A 19,300-nucleotide genomic window follows, 5' to 3' on the forward strand; every position below is an offset into this window, starting at 1 on the left:
AGGGAGAATAAATACCCTGACCTCTTTCTTCTTCTACTACCTATCCTCCCAAAGCCAGAGGGGCAAAGAAACTCAGGTAACGCAATCGGTAGAGGTCAGAGTAGGGCAAAGAAGGGCAGGGAATGGATTTGGAGGGTTAGCTGGTGAGTAACCAGCATACCTTTCCTTCACCAATTGAATTACCCTCTCCTCTGATTTATAAATTGTGTGTGTGTGTGTGTGTGTGTGTGTGTGTGTGTGTGTGTATACAGAGGGTGCCAAAAAATGTATACATGTTTTAAGAAAGGAAAACTATTAAAATTGTAATAATCGATATATACCGAAAATGATGAATACAAGAAACATTTGACTCCTGCAATTACAAGATGTGCTCAAAGTGGTTACCCTCAGCGTCCAGACACTTTTGATTACGGCAAACTGCTGCTTGAGCAACGTTGACCAAAGTGTCCACTTGTATACATTTTTTTGGCACCTCCAGTACATATATAAAATTACCTTGTATTATGGATATTTATGTATGTGGTTCCCTATATTAATCCAGGATTGAGTTCTTACATGTCTCATTCATAGTGGCAAGTATTCCAGTACCCATTATAGGAGGAACTCATAAATAAATATTTTTTTAGATAAATAAGTGAATGAGTGAATACTTGTTTTCTGATCCCAAGGCTTAAAATCTTGCTGGGGGAAAAAGAGCAAATGTACCCTATTTTATGTTAAATTGAAAGCCCAGCAAATTCGATCTAGCTCCCAAATATAATAAAGCAACCAGGATAATTTTTCCTGAGTCCCAGCTATAAGTTCATGTGAGAAACAAACTCAAATAGCAGATTCTAAGAGTGTTTCCCCCAGGGTGTAGCTTTGAAACATAAAATTTGCAGTATATGTTAAAAATAAAACTAACTCATTTATCTTTGCTTCTGGCTTTAAAAGTCCACAGGTTTAAATTAAGAAGTGGAGAATTGAATTGATCTCCAAAGGAAGCACTAAAGTCAACATTTCAAGCATTCAATGTAGTCTAACAGCTGAACTTTAATAACTAAACAGCCTGTTGAAGGCAAGCAGATGAAAAGTCTCCAGGACAGTACAGATTAATTAGTGAGCACTGCTTAGGTCAATGCCTCCTTCCCCCGAACACACAGAGAAATTATGTCTATGGTGGCCGTTATTCCTTTGTTTTGACCACTGTACCTGTTGATCTCTGAGCTGTGGGAGTTGTTTGATATAACATTTAGGACAAATATGCACGTAGCTAGTCTTTACTGTCTAATTACTGCAGTTGGCTTCATGACCAGGTTGCACCAATTTTTCAGTAGTACAACATGTAGGTCTCCAAATGTCATACACCCTTTTATGTGCCCAAGCAGGGGAAAGAGAGCATGGTGGAGGTTGCTTTTTTTGATATTTTGTCATTATAGAAAAAGGAGTGTTCATAATCTATTAGACATTTTTAAGGGCTCATATAACATGAAAAGGACATTTCAATGGAAAATGTACATTCCGGTTGGTTATTGTTAAGTGCATTGTTCAGCGAATGTTCCGCTATATTGAGTTTCAGGCATCAGTTGAATTATATTATGGTGAAATTTTTGATTAAGGTAAGCTAATTCAAAATGACAAGCCAAGGGCTTTTAAAACCCACATTTCAATGAAATCTGGCAGCACAAAAACAGCTGCTCTAAGTCCGCTCCTCTAATATTTCAAAGGAAGAATAGCAATGGATTTCTGATCCCATATGTGCCAACTGTAGAAATTCTAGAACAGCCTGAGAGACCCAGGGTGAAAGGTCACACTCTGCCTTATACAGATGGCACGTTTAATTATTAACGAGCAATTTTAATCACTTAATCATTTCAGGCCCTGAAATGACAGGTCTTCTCGGGTATCTCCAAGCTTGTTGCAACCTAAACTCTGCTGTCAAACTTTCATGGAGCCAGTAAGTAGCATATGTGATTTCATATCCTAACTTGATTTACATTCTCATGTGAGTTGAATTTGTTTTGCAAGGCTCTAAAAGACATTTCTTAGGGGAAAAAATTGAAGGTCATGTCTTTGGCAGAGAATGTACCAACCCCTAGCAGGAAAATCAAATCTAAATCCTTGCTTCAGACTTAAATCAGGCTCAAATTCCTCAGGAGGCATTTTTTTCCAGCAAAATTGTTTGCAGTTCTGTTGGAATTATTTGCATCTAGACTCGAAAAAATTTTCATAAAAATCCCTTTAGATTTTGTTCATTACAAAAAATAAACAACCCCAGCAAAGAGTCTGGTATATAATATTCAGTAAATATTTGGCCCTCTTCTCATCCTCTCATCAAATGCAGGCATACATTCTCATGCATATATTGGAATTCAAGTGTATGTAATTTGGCAAGAACCATGAAAAAAATCAAGAATAATTTCACCAATCTTTAAAGGCAAAATCAAATGCAAATCATAGAAGTATTATGTCCATTAGATGAAGAAACCAACAATAATAGCAAATATTTATTGATAATATATTATGTATCAGGCACTGTGCTAAGCTCTTTACACGTTAATACTCATAACAATTCAATGAAAATTATTTCCATTTTACAAAAGAGGAACCTGGGGCATCGGGAGATTTAGATACCTGTCAGGTCTTATTCTGGTAAGTGGTGGAGCTGGGAGGCCAAACCAGGTCACGCAAATTTCAAAACTGACCCATGATTGTGTCCATATCCTCCAGCTAAAGACCACCAGGAACACCCTGTAGTTGAACAACTTGGATTCAATACTCGTTACAGAGAGGGAGAATTCGCAGCATGAAGCAATGTGGGTGTCTCAATAAGAGGGCGTTCAGACGTACTTACTGAAGAGTTTGCTCTGGTAGGTGATTTGGGACTTAAGGAAGTAGGACTTTTCTCTGAATTAGATGCTATCAGGAAACGGGGTTAATTCTATAACTGGGTATCTTAATAACTCTCATGAAGGAGGAAGATTAGAGAGCTGTAAGTGGTAAAGCAGCAGCAGTCACATATTAGCCAGGGTAGGGACATAGAAGGTGACCCAGAAAGTAGGCAGAAGAGTCGGGATGAATCCAGGTGGTCCACTCTGGAGTCTGCACATTTACCTGTGTTACAGACAAAGGCAATGGGAAACAGACGCAAAACAAAGATAATGGGAGATATTTCAGGAAGAAACCTTGGCTATACAGTCAAGCTGGGAGATGGGCACCACAGAAGCCTCCTGGGGGAACTGCCTGCTCTAACAATAGTCTGAAGCCAAAAAAATAAGAAGTCCCTTTAGGGGAGCTTTGTGCTTTCGGGAAGCTTTCTAGGCCAGCCTGCCTATCGGGGCCCACTGAATACTCTTCTCAGTTTTAAAAGTCTCAGTCCCATTGTTCACGTGTGTGATAAGTCTCCTTTCTCCCTGAGGACTCAGGTCCATGCTGGCAGCCTGGTGTCCCTAGTGGACTGGAAGGGGTCTCCCCTCTCAGCATTTCTGGGGCTACTTTCAGAGGAGTCATCACCTTTTGGGGTCCCAGACCCCTTTGGTGCTACTGACAAGAGGTTCTGCCAGGAAGCTGCTATATTAAGGTTTGATAAAAAAGAGGAGTGAAATGAATATTTGTTGGGTCCTCCTGTACAGCAATTCTCCCCTTTCTTGGGTAACAAAACCCTGATTTCCCTTGTTAACGTCCCCTTCTCCAGCATACTCGTACATAGTCATGGAATTATCTGAAAATGAAGGTGCCCTCCCTGGCACCGTACTTTGGCCCATCAGCACACATGTCAAGGAGGGACCACTGGCACGAGCAGGCAAATCAGTCTCTCTCTTGGTCTTGAGTGGAGTGACACAGACAGGAATATGTGTAGAGCTGACAAATGGCAGCTCTCTGCAGAGACTACCCAGATTCTGCCTTCATCCCTTTCCTTCCTGAGACCTAATTATTCAACATTTCCTTTGACTCTAAGCTACCTGGAATATTTCCAATAACTTTTTTGCTGAAGTTAGTTCTCTGTTTGCATCCAAAGAATGCTAATTGACATAGAGTTTACTCAATAATGTCTTCTATGGAACAGAGTTTTGGGAAAATGTCCTTTAACAGTGTGAGTTCAAAATAATGAGAAAGGACATACAGTTAAAGCTCTGGCTTCCAGTTCACATGGAAACCAGACTATGCCTTCCCAGAAGACTCTTACTTTATTAAGACTACTGGCCTTTTTGTCCAGCATTGACAGGAGGTCAGAATAAATGGCCACAAAAATAATGGGTCTCTGACCTTGATTTTCATTATGTGCCTCTTTACTTTTCTTCTCAATGGGAACAGATGATGTTGAATTCACTGCTCTTCTCCAGCCTATTTTATTGATAAATGAAAAAGAGAATAAATAGATTTGTTTTTAATATATTTAAAGAAAAAATCTGATTAGGAGCTTCCTATATCTAAAGACTATTTCTCCAAAAAGTCCACTGTAGTATAACATCACAGATGTTGTTAAGTAGGGTAATATGCTCTTCTTGAAATATTAATACAAGTCACCCATTTGTTTCCAGTTCTTTGGCCTGTGGTGCTCCATTTGAAACCACACCAAGCAATCCTCAGGGAATCCAGTCTTTGGTGATAAAGCAAGAAATGAACATGGTCATAACTACACCTCTTGAAAAAGATTCATAATGGAGAATAGGAGACACTTCCTGCATCTCTCCATTGGAACATATGCTTGTAGATACTGGAGAGTGATTTTATTTTAGAAATCAGATTTCCTATGAGCTTTTTATTCTGTAAAGTTATCAGGTTACACTGAGAAACACGATATAGAAAGGCAGTGGTGGTTAAAAGCACACTGTAAAAATGCTTGCCTGTTTTTATTTTCAGATGATTGCCCACATGGAAAATTGAAGAGAATCTACAAGCCATTAGAACTAATAAACGAGTTCAGAAAGTTTACTTGATTCCAGATCAATAGTGTTCTCATATAGCAGTCATAACCAATTTAAAAATGTAATTGAAACAAAGGTCCTATCCACAACATCATAAAAACTAAAGGCCTGAATCTGTTAGTTTTCATTATCAAACTAAGTCCCAAAAAAGAGTGAGTATAAAAAAATTGCAGGATGGTAAATCTACTTATATCAATAATAATATTTTTATATAAATATAAAAAAGTCTTGCATTAAAAAATTTAATGCAAAAGTACTATATAAATATTTATAGATTAATGTATAAAATTTAGTCTGCTGGTTACCTCTGGGTAGTGAAAGAAAAGAATGGGATTGGAGAAACACTCACTGAGTCTTCATCACATAAGCAAACGTAGGGCAAAATGTTAAGGTATATTGGGGGGTGAGTATCATTAGGTTCTTTGAGGGACTATCATTATTCTCTATAACTTCATTTATATTTCATAATAAAATATCTTAAAATACTATTGCAATTGTGGGAATAAAACAAAAATTTTCCTTGTTGTTCTTATGCCAAGTGGAGAACCTGAGAATGAAATACGAACCTGTCTGAATGTGTAAATGGTTTTGTTGTTCTTGGGAAACTTCACCCATAATTTAGTAGCAGATGAAGTTATGCGTGAAACAAGCTGGAACATATATGACCAGAGTTGATGCTCTTTAGATAAACAACCTTCTACATCACCCTTGTGGAGAAAGCTATTCCCCCAATTTTTATAAAACAGATGTGGTTATAGTGGTCCTTGGGGAAAATATCCAGGGTCTTGGTGCCAATTTTACCACTAATTGGTGACCTTGGAGAATTTACTTTCTCTTGTCCTCAGTTTCTTCATTTGCAAAATGTGGGTATTCCGTTTACTTTTCTCATAGGTTTGTTGTGCAGAGTAAGTGAGGCATTATAACTGTGAGACTGTTTACTGTTACAGACATGTTAGAGGATTCTGTATACACGGTTCTCACTGATTTCCAGATTGAATTTCATGAAAAGCGAAATATAATAAGATGTCAGGGAATGCAAAGACAATCCACTTTTTGGGGAAAAAGAGCAGACTCCACCTAATAGTGAAGACTCATTATTAGGAGAATGAAAATGTACAAACAGGACCTAATTCCTAGGACTCTCTTTAGAAGAAAGTGTACAGAGGTGTTATTTTAGTGCTTTTCCCTAAGTTGATAGGTACTTTATTGGAAGAATTTCATTCTTCTCTAATCAGACTGAGATGTTTGATAGAAATTGAGATGTCTACAGTTATTTTTGTTGTTGGGATAAGAGCTATCCTCTGGGATTTACTTTAACTGGAAAGACAATGCCAACAATTCTATTTTTATGCACAGATATAGAAAGGCAGTGGTTAAAAGCACAGATTCAGTAGTTTCACTCTCTGGTTTGAATCCAGACTTTGCCACTTATAAATGGATGCCAAAATTATTTAAGCTCTCATTGCCTCAGTCTCTTCCTTACTAAAATGGGGATGATAATGGCATCTACCTGTGGGCTAGTGAGGTTTTAGGGAAGGCAATCATGCCTCTCTCCAGGGTGGACCTAGGTATTGTGGGGCTTGAAGCTTATATTTTTGAGGGGTCTCTTTAAGAGAAAGAATATAAAATTATAAAAATAAGTTCTAAGGCCACAGGAGGGGACCTGCAGCTTAAGCTTTATTGCCTTCATAATTCATCTACCTCTGCCTTCCTCCCTTCTCCAAGACAGGAACCAACTGAGAAACTAGACATAGAAGTCAGCTGGAGATCAAAATATAGCCAAACAATCCCTTACTTACAATTCAAAATCCAACAAAGTTCTAAAAACCAAAAGGGTTTTTGTAACTCATTTGGCAGCAAAATCCAACACCATCTGAACTCATTTGACAGTAAAATCTGATCTGAATTGATGTGATATAGTCTTAACTTATCTCAGTGTGAATATTTATAACTTTTATTGCAGAAATAATATGTTTGATGGATGATGGGGAGTTGTCCCAGAACTTGTAAATGAACCACATAATCTTTCCAAAATCCAAAATTTTCTGAATTTTGAAACCCACCTTGACCTCACGAGTTTCAGATAAGAGACTGGACAGTGTCTGGGTCCTTAGTGATAAGCTGAATTGAGGAACATATCAGAAGTCCAGAAGTAGGAGGCAGAGCTCTCCTGCTTTATGCAGGAGGGGCAGGGAGCCCCCGGGCTGGAGAACAGGAATTCCCAGGGAAGGAGCTGCAGCTGTGCCTTCCTTCTCTCAAACTGACCAACTTTCCCAAACTCCTTCTGAGGAGGAAGAAATTATGTAAGGGGCAGATCTGAGAAGCCCAAAGAATTACTCCCAAATGTTTCCCTCCTAGGGAGTCACGTGAAAACATGGGAAGCAGGAATAAATATTCCCCACTAACAAGAGGGTTATTGTGAAGTTTAAATAAAACCATGATGTAAAGAGCTTGGCCTTGTTCCTGACTCACAGGAAGCCTCAGTAGACGCTGCTGTTATTGCTGTTATTGTCACACATAAATCTCATGCACTGGAGTAATGTCCCTCTGTCCTCCATCTCAGTACTGGTCTCTCTTGGTGGCTGAGGAAGCTGCTTAGAAGAGTCAGTATCATGCTAAAAAGAGTGTTGGCCCTTAAAGGATTTCATCTTATGATTTAATTTTATCTCTCCTATTTTCTTCGTTCTGATTTTTTCACCCACTTATTTTACATTTACTTTATCTGGTTATGTTTTATTTATTTTTAAACTTTAGGTGTTTTTACTCACTACTTTAAATTCTTTCTGGAACAAGGGAAAGTGTAATTATATAAACAAGAAGACTTCAAAGAACATAAGTATTTGCTACTTATTCCACATAAAATACAGATGAAATCAGTCCAGTGTGGAGGAGAAATCCAGTGAGTAAGAGGTCTTGTATAACTGAAATGTAGTGGAAGAAATAACCTTCATGTCAGATATTTTTGTATCCAATTATCTTCTGGCTCCATGAACCAGAAATTTCTCCCTTTGAATGTATTAATGAAGCATATCATCCTATTTTATAAGAAATGCCTGATGAATCAAACTTTTTAAGAATGAAATAAATCATTGGATTGGGAAAGAAAGAGAAGGGCAGTGCTAGGCCTTTGGGTAAGTAACACATAAACTGCATGAAATTAAAGTATCTTACAGAGATCTATACACAGGAATTAATCCATTCTGCTATATTTTTTTACTTTTTATAATAAAAAAATAATGTATGTCCATTGTAGAGTGTTTAGAAAATAGAGTTTAATACAAAAGAAAATTTAAAAGTACCCGTTGGCCATGGAAAGGAATGGGTTCTTGCCATCTGTGGTGGCATGGATGGACCTGGAGGGTATTGTGCTGAGTGGAGTGTCAGATAGAGAAAGACAGATGCAATGTGATTTCGCTTATATGTGCAACCTAAATACAGAGACTGTGAGTGTATACACCCATAGATACAGAAACTATTTTGATGGTTGCCAGATGAGACGGGGATTGAGAGGGTGGGTGAAAAGAGGGAAGGAATTAAGAAATACAAATTGGTTGTTACACAGTAATCATGCGGATGTTTGGGCATAGCATAAGGGCATAGCATAAGGAATATAGTCAATAATATTGTAATGACTATGTATGGTGTCATATGGGTACTAGATTTATTGGGGTGACAGATGGAAGAGGAGTTAGGGGACAGGGTGAAAAATGTGAAGGGATTAAGAAGTACAAATTGGTAGTTACAAAATAGTCATGGGATGTAAAGTAAAGCACAAGGAATATAGTCAACAATATGGTAATAGGTATGTATAGTGCCAGGTGGGTACTAGGCTAGTCAGGGGAATCACTTCTTGAATTATATAAATGTCTAACCACTATGCTGTACAACTGAAATTAATATAATATTGAATGTCAACTGTAATTGAAAAATTAAAAAGGGAGGGAAAAGGTGAAGGGGAATAAGAGGTTCACACTTCCAGGTACAAAACAAATAAGTCACAGGGATGTAATGTACAGCATAGGGAATATAATCAATATTATCATGATAGCATGGTACAGTGTCAGATGGTTGCTGGACTTATGGGGATCACTTCTTTATGTATATAAATGTTGAACAACTATGGTGGACACCTGAAACTGATATAATGTTGTATGTTGGCTATATTTTTTAATAAAAATCTTTAAAAAAATTTACCCAAATCCTTCAACTCTGAGATCATTGTTAACATTTTGATGTAGTATATCCATGCAGTTCTTTTTCTTTTCATGGATATTTATTTCCTTTTATTTCCTAAAGTGGAACCATATTTTACTTGTTCTATAACTTGCTTTTTCAGTTAACTATAGATCCTAAGTATTTTCCCATGTTATTAAATAGTACTTTAAAATAATTTTTATAACATAAATAATACATGTTCATAGTCATATGTTCAAATGACAGAGAATTGTATCAAGACAAAAGTAAAATTCTGTTTATCTCACCAATATCCCATTTTAAATATGACACAAAAATGAAATTATAAAGGGAAAAAACTGATATACCTGACAATTTAAAAATAAAAACTTTGCAAAGCAAAAAGCAATCACAAAGTATAAACAATAAGTGACAAACTGGGGGAATATTTTCCGTGCAAATGACAGGTAAATTATGAATTTACTTATTATGCAAAAATCTTTTTCAATAAAAAAGATGCTCAAGAATGAGTAAATTTTTAAAAATGGCATAAATATGTGGCACTTCACTGATAAAGAAATACAAGTGGCCAAACAAACAAAAGAAAGTGGGAAAAAATAGCCATAAGAAGATGAACAGCCCCATTCATAAATAAGTGAAAATTAAAACAAAAATGAACATGTTTGCTAATATTCATCGTTAATATGATGTGAAGAACTACCCTGAATCACAGGGGAAATGGAAATCTTTGAAGGGTGGATTGGCAATAACATTTTAAATACACATCTTTTCACTCAGAAATTCCACTATTTGGTCTTTATCCTACATAATTAAGTATGTAAAGAGATATGTACAAGGATATTTGTTACAGCATTGTTTGAATATCAAGTTCTCATATTTATTAATAAATGAACTTAGAAAAATACCGTATGAAGCCATTCCTTGGAATTACTTAGATTAACCACTAGATGTCACAATTGTTCCGTAAAAATAAAGCCATATCGCAGTAGACTGAATTTCAAGGTTAGAAAAAACCTTCTGTATATAAATAACATACCAGGGATGCCAAAAAAATGTATACAAGTGGACACATTGGTCAACGTTGCTCAAGCAGTAGTTCGCCATAATCAGACGCTGATGGTAACCACTTTGAGCACCTCTTGTAATTATTCTACATGAAGTAGCTAATACTTAAGAGGATTGCCAATTTTCTTAATCTTAATAATGGCTCTAATAGAAATAATAAGAGGTCATGAGGAACCTGGCAAAATAGCAGTAGCAACATAAATCCATACCTATCTGTCACGTCCCGCGTGACGAGGGTTGTGGGGAGCGTTGTGGGGAGCGAGGAGGATGGTGCAGGGTTAAGAAAAGACAGTAGCCATGAAGAGTTTAAGCAGAGCCAAGGGACCCCCAGTCTCAAGGACTGGGCACCTAATCGGGCCTACGCATTAGCTTTTATTAGTTAGGTAGGGAAGTAAAGGAGATAAAGCTTGTCAATCTCAAGATCTGTGAATCCTATACATCATGATAGGAAACGGAGTCAAGCCAATCACCCTTGCCTGCAGGCAGCAGAACCTTAAGTCTCAGGAAGTTTGTACTTCCCCAAGGAACAAAACCTACTGAATCACTTCCCTTGCAGGTTTTGGGAAGGAATGCAGCCACAGAGGCAGAGGCTCTCCTTAGCCGGGGGAAGATGGGGGGCTGTGCCAACCTCTATGATCCCCGTGGGTTCTCCTGTTGGTCCCCACTTGACTGCGCCTGGCTTGAGATGTCTCCCCCATGGGGAATCTTACTCATCATTGGCTGACCAGCCATCTTTCTGGGGTCAAACAGGGAGACATAAGGTGCAAACACAAAGGTGAAGCAAGGTCCCTGAAAGGATTAGTCTCACAGACTCTCCTTGCTTTAGGGGCAGGTACAAGGGGACAGACGGGTAGGCTGCTACATGGCAACACCTATCTGTAAAATGTAAAGCAAAAATAGAGATTTGTTTTCATAAAAATACTTATTTTTATGACCAGCACTCATTTGGGATCTAATATGGAGTTGGCTTTTATGAATAATAATCACAGTGGAGCCAGGCATGCTGTGCTTGGTGCTTTATCTGCATTCCTTCCCCAAAACGTCTAATTCTCACAGTAATAACCCTAGAGGGTAGATGGCACTCTCCTTGTTGCAGATGGAAATCTGAGGTTCAGAATGTGAATAATGAGGTAAGTAGATTTTCCACTGCATAGCAAGGAAGAGGCAGTTTGGATAAAATCACAAGGCTGCCTGCCTCCAAAGCTGGTGTATTGCCTTCCCTTGAGTGCCCTCATGCAGGACCAGCTACATTAATTTGTAGGGTCCAGCACCAAATGATAAAGTAGGGTTCCTTGTTCAAAAATTAAGAATTTCAAGACAGTGACCACAGAATATTAACCAAGGCAGGCCATTCTGAGCACAGGTCTCACGCCCATGAAGCCGCTCCTGGCCTTCAGAAAGCCCAGGTCCAGTGAGAGCTGGGGAAGGACAAGTGTGCTTCCTATCTGTCCCTGTATGATTCAAGTCTACGCCACTGTGGAAGCACTGCTAATTCTCTCAGCAGTCTGACTACTTTGTTTCTAACAAAGAATTCAGGGGCATCTGTAGAAACAAACATATAAACACAGAAAGGCAGGCTGCCAGTCTGTTGACATGTGACTGACAATAGCAGGATTTTTAAGTAAAACATAAATGATTTTTTTTCTTTGCAATTTTTTTCTCATTGGACATCTTAAAAGTTTGATTCCTTAACTTCTTTACCACATAGTTTTGTTCTCTGAATAAACTGAATTTGTGTCCATCATTCTTTCACGATATCATTTCTAAGGACACAGAATTTCACTTGACTTGAGCAGCTACAGATACTTGTTTTAACATGAAGTGTTAGGGTTTCCTTAATTCCTGCTCTGTTCCCTGTGAAAGTGAGCTTAATTCCACGGGCACTGAGGTTCTACCTGGGAAAATTCTCTGGTCTCTCCTTCACTTTAGCACTTACGGCTTTCACCAGCTTAGTTGTCTGACAAGTTGTACAGGCTAGGGAGAGAGAGAAGCAGCCTAAAAAGAGTAGGAAAAGTTGGCTTTTGATGCTTTTCATTCCCATGCCATTTTCTACTTGGATTACATTTTCTTCTATGAAATCTCCTTTCTTCCCCAACCAAGGAGCTCAGTGTCCTTAGACCTGTATCCTCTGGGAGCCCTAAAGCACCTAGTCCTGCCCCTTTTCACGCCTAGTGTTAGCAAAAGAATCAGACTGCATTCACTATAGTGAAATGTCAATAAAATTCAGCCTTCCTGTCCCAAACTTTTGTTTTGCTAGAGGGAAGTATTGTCTATCAAGTCAACTACCTAAAGAATCTCAGAATCAGCTATTTCCTCTCCTACATGGGAAACTATCAGTTTTATTTTCTTCCTGAAGGGCTGACCCTAGAAATAACTGGATGTTAATGATAAAAACAGATGATGTATTTTGTAGGTATTTTAATTGTTCCTGGTAACCATGTAAAAACATAACCACCATGTATATCAGATTCATTTGACTGTAAACGTATTTAAGTTCTATTCCAAACTCCGCGTATATTTATTCTTCAGTTTATTTCTCTGGTAACATCAGCAGTCACTCACAACCTAACCAAAATTAGAAAGAACTGTGCTCCCAATCTAAGCTCGGATCTTTCTCACCTCCCACCAACATACACGCTTCAGATTAGGCTGTTTTATCACATTTTGGCAATAAATATTCAGCACTTTCCAAGGAAATCAGGGATCATGAGAGAGATTTTTTTCTCACATGGAGCAAGGAAGCTCCCAATACCTCTTCATAGCATAAAAACAAATGTTCCTCAAGATCGGCCCCTCAAATTTGCTTTAGCTCTTTGTTTTAGCCATCTATTGCTGCATAACAAATCACCCCAAAACTTAGCATCTTAGAACAACAATAAGCATTATTTCATAGTTTGTGTGGATCAGGAAGTTGGGGGCAGCTTACCTGGGTGATTCTGGCTTGGGGTCTCTCAACCAGACTGCAGTCATCTGAAGGCTTGACCAGGGTTGAGGAAATCTGCTTCCAACATGGCTCTCTTCTACAGAGGGCACGCTGGTACTGACTGTTGGCAGAAGGCCTCAATTCCTCCTATATTAACCATGGGGCTGTAAATGTCCTCACAACATGGGAGCTGGTTTCCCCCAGAGCAAGTGATCCAAGACAGAAAGGCACAAGCTACAACGTATTTTATGATCTAGAAACTCAGAAGTCACACTCTGTCATTTCTGCAAAATCTTCTTCTTAACACAGGTCAGCCCTGCTCAGTGTGGGATGGAAGCACACACGGGTATGAATATCAGGAGGCAAGGATCTCTGGGGGCCATTGTAAAGGTTAGTTATCACATTTATCATGCCACTCTTTCTATCACAAAGGAAATAGAAATTCCTTGAATGAGGAATATGACCAATCTAATGGTCCCTGAAAAGGGATATTCCCTCTGATTATCAAACTTGCATTCCTTGTTACACATTGATTTGTGAGATATTGTTAGTGTCAATAATTGCTAAAAGTCTTATCAGCTATGGGGAGTGAGAAAAACCTCCTTCTAGATAATTATTGTGTCGCTGTACTTTGCCAGGCAGTTAGATTTCCCTGGCTCTATAATATTTGATGTACTCCTGTGTGTACTACTGCACAAGACCTTCCATGCAAACTTAAAAAGCTTAGTCTCTTTTCTGAGAGGTCGTTGCTGAATTATTTTAAGCAGGGGAGAGAATAGGTTATATTTGCATTTTGTTAGGTTCATTCTGTTGCCTGTGTACAAGGTGGATTGGTGGTAAAAGGGGAGATAGAGGGATCCTGGAGATAGAGTCCTTTTATGACAGAGAAAGTTTTACAGCTCTCAGCACTCATTATGATTCCTAACTTCCTCTTATCAACTAACCAGAAGCTTTAGCACATTAATCTTGCCTAAGCGATGGTGTGTACTGCTAAATGTTTAAAAAACAACAATCAAAAATGGAGAGAGAGCGAGAGAGAGAGGACATCCAAAATCCAAAATTGTAGCATTTGTCAATTTCTGTGGCATAAATACTTCCACCACATTCAAGCTACTGTCACTGGACAGGAGTTGGGAAGACATGTGCATAATTGGCCAGTACCACCTGGCTCCAGCATCCACCACAACCTTCGAGCTTCGAGCCAGAAGCAGATTAGCAGGTCAGGAACACAAGGGACCAGCTGTGCCAAAACCCTCATTCATATGTCCAGCAAGGGGGGAAGATGGGCTTCCTAGGCACCTGCTCACCTCAGAAGGGGGTTTCCACGACCTGGGTGGGGGTCCCCACTACCTGCAGCAGTCTCCTGGTGCTAAAATCCCTGGACCTTCTAGACCACAGGATTAGTCTGAGAGCAAAGGCAAGAAAAGGGATATGGGATAGAGGCAAAATTATTTAAAATTACAAATGAGTTATCTTGATTTATTTACCAGAAGTATCCTTTCAAATTGATGAGTGTGAATCTTGGAATGAGGCCACTAGATATAATGCAGTTAAAGTATCAACAGGGGAGAGATCCAAGATGGCAGAGCAGATAAACGCTGGCTTGCCTTATCCCCTGAACACATGAAAATTACAACTAAATTATAAACAATCAACCCGGAGAACCATCTGAAGTCTAGCTGAACAGAAGTTCTATAACTAAGGTTATAAAGAAGAAGCCATGTCGAGACTGGTAGGAGGGGCGGAGACATGAAATGGACTAGTCCCACACCCACAGGTGGTGGCTGAAAATCAGGAGAGTTATCTTGGCCACAGAGGTTACCCACAGAGGAGCGAGGGACCCCAGCCCCACACCAGGCTCCCTAGCCGGAGTACTGGTGCTGGGAAAAGGAGCCCCCACAACATTTGCCTGTGAAAAACAGTGGGGATTCCGACCCTCCATTTAGGGCAGACGTCCCCTTAAAGGGCCTATGCACAAATTCACTCGCTAGCAGGCGCTCACTCAGGGCCCCAGGAGAAGGATGGTAACTCAGGAGGGGGAGGAGACAGACAGGGAAAGACTGAGTTGTATAACTTCGGGGCAAGGACTGGAAGTACAGTCACCATTTTCCCTGTGTGGGATCTTGGTCTCGTGCAGACAGCAAGTGGGTGCCATCTGTCTTGTGTTAAGACCTCCCCCACGCCCATGACCAAATCTGAATCTGAATTGGTCTGGTGAGCTCCGCTCACTCCACCCTGGTGACTCACTGAGACCTTGCCATACCTGTCGTGTCCAGCGCAACAAAGGCAGTGAGCGAACGAGAAGGGGCAGCGAAGGGTTAAGAAAGTAAGAAACAGAAATCAAGAAAGTTATGAAACAGGGGCCAAGGGTCTCACAGTCTCAAAGGACTGAGAGCCCTGAATGGGGCCTGCCTGTGGCTTTTATTGATACATATACAAGAAAGCAACATTGTTTTCTCCAAGGTCTGTGAATTTCACACATTATACTAAGAAACGGATTTGAACCAATTACCCTTGCCTGCAAGCAGCTGCACCGTCAAGTTCAGGATGTACCTCCTGCAAGCAGCTGAACCTTTAGGCTTAAACCTACTGAAATGCATAGATGGAGAACTGATGTTATTACACTATTGAATCTCTTCCCAAGCAGGTTGTGGAAAGGAATGCAGCCACAAAGGCATAAGCTCTCCTTAACCAGGGGAAGGTGGAGGGGTCTATGCCCACCTCTATCAATCCGTGGGTTCTCCTGCTGGTCCCTACTCGACTGCGCCTGGCTTGAGTTGCCCCCCCCCCCATGGGGAATCTTACTCGTCATTGGTTAACCAGCCATCCTCCAGGGCCAAACAGGGAGACATAAGGTGCAAGCACAAAGGTGAAGCAAAGTCCCTGAAAGGATTAGTCTCACTGACTCTCCTTTCTTTAGGGGCAGGTATGAGGGGACAGACAGGTAGGCTGCTGTGTGACAACACATACCCAGCACCATACCTCACAAGGTTTTATGGGAGGCTGAACCTTATAGAAGCGGCTGGTGGCAGTAGGCCTCCGAGTGTCCTGGCTTTTTGCAGAGCTACCTCAGGCCTGGTATTGTTGGCAGTCATCCTTGGTTTGCAGCGTGGCCTCTCACACATGCCTACAGGTAAAGCAAAGGCCGATTGCTTTGTACGTCCTACCATGTAGTCCCAGCTTATCACAGACGGGCTGACCTGGGCCTGCATCCGAGACCCTCCCAAGTGGCCCCAGAACCAACATACTTGGAGATTGGCTTCAGAACACAGCACAGCAAAACCCAATTAGCCCCACAAGTGGCACACCCAAAGCACAGTCTCAACAAGCTCCAGTGCCCACTGGGGCAAACCCTGCTCTATGTGGTAATACCCCCACACAGCAGCCCATAAGCTGTGGATGTGGCCAAACCCCACAACCAGTTGGCCTGAGGGTGAATCCCACCCACTGATGTGCCAATAGCAATTACGACTCAACTATAACAGGAGGGCACAGACAACCCATACAAGGGACACTTCTAAAATACTTGGCTCAGATGACCAGGGAGACTGTGTCACTTGGCCCTGCAGGACACCTACTCCATAAGGCCACCCGGCCAAAACTTGGAGACATAGCAGATCTACCTAATACAAAGAAACAAACTCAGAGAGGCAGTAAAAATGAGGAAACAAAGAAATACGTCTCAAATGAAAGAAGGGGAGAAAACTCCAGAAAAAGAACTCAACGAAATGGAGACAAGCAACCTACCAAATATAGAGTTCAAAACAATGGTTATAAGGATGCTCAAAGAACTTAGTGAGAACTTCAACAAAGAGATAGCAAGCATTAAAAAGGACATAAAAAACAACCAGCCGGAAGTGAAAAATAACTGAAATGAAGAATGCACTAGAAGGAATCACCAGCCGACTAGAGGAGGCACAGGATTGAATCAGTAATTTGGAACATAAGGTAAAAGAAAACACCCAATTTGAACAGCAGAAAGAAAAAAGAATCCAAAAAAACAAGGACAGTTTAAGAGACCTCTGCGACAACGTCAAGAGTAACAACATTCGCATCATAGGGGTACTAGGCGGAGAAGAGAGAAAGGAAGGGATAGAAAACCTATTTGAGGAAATAATAACTGAAAACTTTCCTAACCTGGCAAAGGATATAAGACATACAAGCCCAGGAAGCGCAGAGTCCCAAACAAGATGAACCCAAACAGGTCCACACCAAGACACATCATAATTAAAATGCCAAAGGTTAAAGACAAAGAGAGAATCCTAAAAGCAGCCAAGAGAAAAGCAGGTAATTACCTTCAAGGGAGTTCCCGTTAGACTGTCAGCTGATTTCTCAACAGAAACTTTGCAGGCCAGAGGGATTGGTAGGAAATGTGCAAAGTGATGAAAAGCAAGGCCCTACAATCAAGATTACTCTACCCAGCAAAGCTATCATTCAAAATCAAAGGACAGATAAAGAGCGTCCCAGACAAGAAAACGCTACTACAAACCAGTACTACAAGGAATGTTAGAGGAATTTTTTGACACAGAAAAAAATAAATAAAAAATATGAGTAATAAAATGGCAATAACTACAAATCTACCAACAATTACTTTCAATGTAAATGGAATAAATGCTCCAATCAGAAACACAGGGTGACTGAATGGATAGGAAAACAAAACCCTTTCATATGCTGTCTACAAGAGACTTCAGATCGAAAGTCCCATAGACTGAAAGTAAATGGATGGGAAAAGATATTTTATAAAAACGCAAATAATAAAAAAAGCTGGGATAGCAATACTTACACCAGACAAAACAGACTTTAAAGTCTACAAGAGACAAAGAAGGACCCAGTAATCCCACTTCTGGGTATTTATCCGAAAAAACCCAAAACGCTACTCCAAGGGGTCGTGTGCATCCATATGTTCATTGCAGCATTATTTACAACAGCCAAGATGTGGAGGCAGCCTGGGTGTCCGTTGATAGAAGAATGGATAAAGAGGAGGCGGTACATACATACAATGGAATATTGCTCAACCATAGAAGGGAATGGGTTCTTGCCACTTGTGGCATGGATGGACTTGGAGGGTATTGTGCTGAGTGGATGATGTCAGACAAAGACAGATGCAATGTCAGTTGGCTTATATGTGGAATCTAAAGAATAAACAAAACAGAAACTCATAGACACAGAGACATTTTGATGGCTGCCAGATGGGAGAAGGGATGAAGGGGGTAGGTGAAAAAGGGGAAGGGATTAAGAAGTACAAATTGCTTGTTACAAAGTAGTCATGGGGTCTTTTTCCAATTGGCACTGAGCCATGAGCGTCTCGGGACAACTGGCACAAGTGCCGCAAGACGAGCGGCAAGAGAAAGCCCTACCACAAGAAGCGAAAATAGGAGCTGGGATGCCCTACTGCCAACACTAATACTGGCCCCCGCTGCATACACAGTGTGTGTGCGTAGAAGCCACAAGATGTACCTGCATTGAGGCTGGACGTGGGGAACTTCTCCGGGGGCTCCGAGTGTTGTACGTGCAAAACAAGGATTATTGATGTTGTCTACAATGCATCCAACAAGGGACTGGTCCACACCAAGACCCTAGTAAAGAACTGCCTCGTGCTCGCTGACAGCACACCGGACGGACAGTGGTATGAGTCCCACTATGCACTGCCTCTGGGCCGCAAGATGGGGGCCAAGCTGACTCCTGAGAAGGAAGAGATTTTAAACAAAAAATGATCAAAGAAAATTCAGAAGAAATATGATGAAAGGGGAAAGAATGCCCAAATCAGCAGTCTTCCAGAGGAGCAGATTCAGCAGGGCACACTTCTTGCATGCATCGCTTCAAGACCAGGCCAGTGTGGCCAAGCAGATGGCTGTGTGCTACAGGGCAAGGAGCTGGAGTTCTAGCTGAAGAAAATCAAGGCCCGCAAAGGCAGATAAGTCCTCCTCCCTCCTCTCTTAGAATTATAAGACCCGGACTTATATAATACTGGGTCTTACATTAAGTTTTGCTCCAAAAGACGCATTAGAGCTAGCTGATTGTCCGGCTAGGTCTTATTTTTGGGGAAATATGGTATAGTGTACACCTGAAACTGATATAATATTGCATGTTAGCTATATTTTTTAATAAAAATGTTTTTTAAAGTATCAATAATGACTTTACTTAATGAGAAGCTGCTACCTTTTTCTATAAAGCAAAACCCTGGAGACTGGAATATATACTGTCTTTCTAC

At 40.4% G+C, this 19,300-nt stretch overlaps 1 pseudogene; it reads left to right on the forward strand.

The window, feature by feature from the left end:
* Window positions 1-14,229: 14,229 nt before the first annotated feature.
* On the forward strand, window positions 14,230-18,974 carry LOC117012220 (40S ribosomal protein S8-like; annotated as a pseudogene).
* The last annotated feature ends 326 nt before the right edge of the window (window positions 18,975-19,300 follow it).

The sequence above is a fragment of the Rhinolophus ferrumequinum genome, chromosome 20, assembly GCF_004115265.2.
Source record: "Rhinolophus ferrumequinum isolate MPI-CBG mRhiFer1 chromosome 20, mRhiFer1_v1.p, whole genome shotgun sequence".
Classification (NCBI taxonomy): domain Eukaryota; kingdom Metazoa; phylum Chordata; class Mammalia; order Chiroptera; family Rhinolophidae; genus Rhinolophus; species Rhinolophus ferrumequinum.